General features: G+C 31.9%; 1 pseudogene; it reads left to right on the top strand.

Annotated features, from left to right (window-relative positions):
• Window positions 1–3,649: 3,649 nt before the first annotated feature.
• On the top strand, window positions 3,650–4,026 carry LOC132424000 (small nuclear ribonucleoprotein G pseudogene; annotated as a pseudogene).
• Window positions 4,027–6,521: the final 2,495 nt, after the last annotated feature.

The raw sequence follows: 6,521 nt of genomic DNA, 5'->3' as shown, positions 1-6,521 counted from the left end.
TTATGTAATTTGCATTTTAGTTTGAGTTAGGATTACATGGCTTGTAACCCAAAGAGAGCCATTTACTACAGATAGTGCTAAATGACAAAGGATAGTGCAAGTAACAAACCTTAAAGTACAGAATAAGCTGCGTTAAAGTGGGATCAAGGACAGGGACTGCACACTGCCACCCTTCATTCCCAGAGAAGATATTTAGATTCTTGTTACATGCAATCAAAACAATTTTATAATTTGTGCAACTGCCATACCTTGGCATTCAGACTCACTCAACTAAGACTTTAAAGGATATGGTAGAAAACTGTCCAGGTATTTGTGTGTTACAGCTACTTTTTGTGGTTTTCCACACAATGAGAAGGATAATGTATAGCTGTACAAAGCAGCATTTGGTCAACCAAACAACTACAACAGAGAATGATAAGTGCCATGATAGATGCACACACCTGGTGGGAAATGTCCTTCTCACCATGCCATGGCTGCCACTTGTACCAGCCACTTTACTCTTCAACATGGTAGGACAGACACTAATGTAATTATTATATCAGAGCCTAGGAAATAAAGACTCAAAGAGTCTCTACCTCTTTAAGTAAAAAAAAAAAAAGAAACCATTAATTATTTCTTTACCTCACAGGGAGAATACAGTTAAATAACTATATAGCAATAACCATGAATACTTAAGTTGAATTTCCTCAGTAAAAAGTAAAATGGTATTGGACTAAGTTCAACCAGAATGAAGGAAATGCCTTTTTTTGGACATATGTATAACTTAACACTTTTGTGAGAATTTTTCAGTGATGTCTTCTCATTGACTGCTGACAGAATGTAACAGTATTAATGGACATAAGAGCTTAGGTCCTTTTGTGAGAAAGTGATGGATGGTCTTATTTCTTTCTGTTTCATTGTTCAGTATATCTCTTTGAGTAAACGCTGAAGACTATAATAAATTCTCATCACATTTCCAGAAACTCTCCTTTATACTGAAGGTTGTTTGCATATGAGCTTGCCAACACTTTCCAATAAAACTCTACTGTTAATGCCAATTAAAGTAAAATTTGCCAAACAGCCTGTCTAGAAGTCAGATTAATGTTAACTATGTCCAGAAATAGATGCTTACTTTGATGCTTAGTTTTTAAAAAGTTAAGTATTACTTTATTAGAAGGAATGCATTCATTGCTTTCATGCTTTATTTTCTCTAAGAGCTTTCAACATAGCAGAAAAAGTACTTTGTTTACTTTTAATGTTAAACGTTCTTTCAGTATCAACTGTGAAAAATGATAAAAGATATCTCATTCTGTTAAAAAACAGAAACAAAACTGTGTACCACTTTATCTCTGCCTCAATATAGATAGATGATAGATAGCTGATAGATAGAAATAGATATAGATTATATAGATATAAATAAAAAAGGATAGATACAGAGATAGATATAAAGGATTGAACAAATTGCAAGCTTTCCAAATTGTTACTCCAGAAATGCTTTTCCTATTATAATTTTGTCTGTCAGCAAACCTCAAATCATAAGTCCTTATTACAATAGTAAGTTCTGAGATCACAGTAGGTTTTGAAACTTGACACTGCAAAACCATATAGTTCTGTGATATTGGACAAGTTGTAGAACTTCTGTAAACCTCACTTTCTTCATCTAAATAATAGAAATGTAATGGTTTAATGTGAGGAATAATTGAGATAAATTATTCAAAGCTATTGGAAGAACACTGATTACACAATTTATGTATGTAGGTTACGTTATTACCATTGTGATTATTTTTGTTGTTATTATTGAATATCTATTAGCCTTTCAACCAAAAATCTATATATTCCAAAGATGTGGCTAGTGATTCTCAGTTACTGTAAAACTATTTGTTTACAATTTGATAGATTATTAAAGTCCTATATTGTTCATGGGTTGCACATTCATGTTGCTCTGTGAAATTAAGGTTTAATGTCCATTTGAAGCTTCAATAGTTCAGGGTACGCCTTTATATATAGGCAGTGTAGGATAATATTGAAGACCAGAGATCTGGAGTTTTATAGAATGTAATGGGAGTTCTGACCCTGCTACTGCCTGGTCTTGAGACCTTTGACATGCATTTATCTTTTCTAAATCAAAACTTCCTCAGTATAGTGCAAATGTGTATTTGTGACATACAACTCCTCACAGAATCTATTAATTTCTAAATAAATTTATAATTTTTAAACAAACCTAAAAATTCCTACTAATGAAACAACTTGAAAAATTGGAAATTATAAATGCTTAAAAATAAAGAACACTAATCCCTCACTAGAGATAACCCTAGCTAAAACTATAATTACTTTCTTTTCAGTCCTTCTGTGGATCCTGTGGTTCAGACTCAGAGGCACAGGGCACTTAGGAAAGTTAATGTTTGTATCACACTCTTTTAGAAATGTTATAAATGTTTCATGATAATTAGAACTAATTGTGACAACAATTATTTTTAAGGAAGAGCAAATACAAAAATGCATGTTTGATTTTAATTATACAATTCCTATGTTTGTCTTTCATTTGCCATTAAATATCATATCTAATCTTCTGAGGACTTAAAATTTGTTTATATGAAGAAATTTCATATTGGAATATCATGATAATAAGAAAAATTCTCCAGGTCTAACAAAACATATATTAGTGTCTAGTACAGGCACAAAATAAAAGTTCGATTCAATAAAAACTTAGAAAACGTTGAGAATTATTACCACTTTTTTTCATAAGAGCCCAATTTCAACATAAATGCACTTTCATATTTATTTCATTGATTTTTATGTAATGGATCAGAAGATTTAGGTAAGATTATTATGCTATAGTGTTAGATGTTTCAGTTTGTTTCCGTGTCATGAGTAATAAGCTGTGATAAGCACCTGGGTTTTTTCCATACTTATTGTCGCAGAAGTTATTTTTACTCAAATGCTTAATAAATATGTTCTTTAAATTATGTCCTTGTCTTCCTCTTGCTCTCCCTCCCCAGCAGTCTCCAGGATGACTTTAGGGTCCAAGTGAGTCTGGAATGCTGAAAAAAATCTACTATTGTTACACACCCATTATCTGAAAGATGTAGCAGGTTAAGGTGAGTATAAATTCACTTATTCTCCATCTTTGGAATATTTTAATTTAAAAGGTTCTGAGTTTTCTACATTTTGGGATTTTTACTTAAATTATTCTGTCTTATTTAATTTTAATAACTCAAGACAGTAAAATAATTGTTGGTACTTATTTATAACAATTTTGTTGCAAATGGGACCACACTATTCATATTGGCAGATAGACTAGATAAACAAATAGGTAGATAAACATAGACATATACATATTTTAAAGAATTTCTGCAAATCCCTCACAGGTTAATTTCCCAAAACACTTTGTTTTAAATACTCCAATTTTTAGTGGAAAAATTATAAAAATATAAATTTTGTATATATATATGCTGAAATAAATTGTACAAATAGATAGATATAGATTTATATATCTGGTTTTGGTCAATATTTATGGGTGAAAAACATATATTTAACATACACTTTTGTTAAAATGATGTATAAGAAAAATATCTAGTTATTTTATATATATATATATATATATATATATATATATATGAGACCTCTTGAGCGTGAGGGACAACTCGAATTCCTTTTGGCGGCATCTTTGAGCTCGTCGAGTAGACATCATGAGCAAAGCTCACCCTCCCGATTTGAATAAATTTATGGACAAGAAGTTATCATTAATATTAAATGGTGGCAGACATGTCCAAGGAATATTGAGGGGATTTGATCCCTTTTTGAATCTTGTGATAGATGAATGTGTGGAGATGGCAACTAGTGGGCAACAGAACAATATTGGAATTGTGGTAATACAAGGAAATAGTATCATCATGTTAGAAACCTTGGAAGGAGTATGAAGAATGGCTGTCTTCACCAGAGAAATCAACTGCTTCCACGTGACCCCTCTCCACATTTTACTACGATGAAAATTGGGTCGTGTACATTTTCTTACTGAACTTTTTTGCTACATAAACTTCTGTAATAGTCAAAAAAAAAAGAAGAATTTCTGTAGATACCTTGAAAATCAAGGACACATACAGTTCAAAGAACCTTGATTAAAAATAGAGGAAATAGTTTGCCAACTGAAAGAGGTATCACGGAAGTTCAAAAAGTTCAACTTTGAGGAAGTTTACCAAATGAGTTGCAAGGTGTTACATAGAGACATGTATTATTTTGCCAAGGTTGGATTGTGTTGTATTCAGAGTGGAAATACAGTTTCTTAACATAAACAGGTACAGCACAGGTGTTTAGGAAAAAAAAAATACTCTTAATGACATAAAAAATGGTAATTATATTTTAGCCATTAGGGGTTATTTATTTTTTTTCTTGTTGCAAGGGCTCCAGAAGTTGGAATCTAGATTAATTCAAGTAATTTTCTTTGCTCTGGAAAACTGTTCATGTAGCTGGCATTTAGTTTTTTCTCACCAATTAAATATTATATGTCTCAAATACAGTTGATTGTGTATATTTGAATTTCAGTTAATTGGTCAATTCTTGCCAGAGGTTTTGCATCTTTTAGTTATTCAGAAGAATAAATTTTCCACAAAGCAGTGCCATAATATATTATATAACTCTTTTACAACTTAACACATTATTTTATATAATTTTTAAAATATTTAAAACAACTCGAATTCATGGGAATTCTTGTAAATGTTGTTTAAAACTTACTATGTTAAGTGAATATACTTATGTCGATTCTGAGCAAGTGGATATTATTTTTATTATGGTCTACAGAGTCCACATCTCTCTTTACAAAATTTCTTAGAATATTCCCCTAGTTATTTATGAAAGGTACAGAAGTTTGTTTTTTAATGATTAAAAAACTTACTGAAAAGATGAAATATATTCATGTACATATTATATACAATAATATAACTTCTTGTCCTTCAACAATATATACGATAAACCCAAATACCTACCATTGGATTTACTACAGTGGTATGCTGGTGCTGGTTATTATTAGCCCTCAAGAGTTTATTATTCAATTTCAGCAAAATTTTACAAGCAAGTTACTAGCTGGAAATAAATCATGGTGGGACTATAACACATACACACAGAAATATGCAAATCCTACAAATCAAGATTCTATTTTTCCCAGACTGCCAATTTTTAAACATTTACCACCTCACCAATGGGTTGTCTTCTCAACTTCTAGTACTTTCTACTTCAGAAACTGTTCAAGAAGAGTCTCTCTCTTTAGTCCTGTTTTTTTTTTTTATTATTATCCTTTCAAATGTCCTATTCAAACATTTCTCTTTGTGAGTCCCATTTTTATCATTTTATTAAAAATTTCATAGTTTGAACCATGTTATCATTTGCAGACTATTCTCAATTCCTGCTCATACATTTTCTCAAAGTTCCTTAGAAGTACACATTTTAGTCATTTATTTGTAAAATTATGAGTAATTTCAAACTAGTCTAAAAAAAAAATTCAACACAACCGACATTGATTTATCTTAAAAATTGGTCCTCCATAAATTCCTGCCCTCTTTGTGCATGTACCACACCACCCACTGAGAGATGGAGTTGAATCCTCTATGTTACTGAAACAGTGCTGCTTTGATCAATAAAATATAGCAGCAGTGACCTGGGGCCTAACCTTCTAGAGAATTGGTGGTTACAGTGTCCTATTCATATTGCCCTGGGCTGCCATGTCTGAGGTCTGTGCTGTGGACAGAGGACCCAGGTGGGGGAGCATAGAAGTGCAAGCAATTTTTTTAAAAAAAGAAGTGATCTAGTTTTATTGAGCTTCCATATTATCTGTCCTGCACCCACCACCACTGGTTTATCCTAATAGTCTGCTAGAGGACGTGTCCCTGGGACAGGGTTGAATGAGTAAATGATGGTTGGGACTGAAAAAATATTTTTTGCTAAGAAAGCTGTATTTTAAGCTAAACTGATGTCAGTTTCTAAAATCCACATATAATTAAATACATCAGATAAATGTTCTGTTCCTGTGGCAGAGATTATCTTCTGTTCTTCGATAGGTATTGCAAAACATCATTTCTCTCTTCACTGACCCTAAATAGCACCTCTTCTCATCGACTCTTCTCCTCCCCACCTTTACCTTTAGCCTAATTCATGAAGGTAATATCACTCAGGTGCAACTTTTCTTGTTAATGATCATCCCCTTGCCTACGAAAATGTTGGTTGCATATATTCTCTTTTAAATAAGTCTAGCTCCCAGAATGATTGTTCAAGAAACTAATTCCTTTCTCCATTGTACTTTCCATATTTCCCCTCCTCTGAATCAAGTATTTCTGTCCTTAACAAATGAGCAAACTTGTCACGAATCTAACTTATTCTCAGAATTTACATCTATTTAAAAAAAAATTCTTTATAGGCAATTATCTTTATTTTATTTTTAGTACCTATTATAGATGGTTATGTTATCTCTACTTGATTCAAATAACTCAAAATATTGACAATTGCATGCAACCTCTTTAACTAAAGAGGTTGTGTTGTCTAAAAATTTCTTT

Source organism: Delphinus delphis, chromosome 4 (genome assembly GCF_949987515.2).
Source record: "Delphinus delphis chromosome 4, mDelDel1.2, whole genome shotgun sequence".
In the NCBI taxonomy this organism is placed as follows: domain Eukaryota; kingdom Metazoa; phylum Chordata; class Mammalia; order Artiodactyla; family Delphinidae; genus Delphinus; species Delphinus delphis.
Note: the sequence above shows the minus strand (reverse complement) of the source record. Positions and strands in the feature narration are given on the sequence as shown.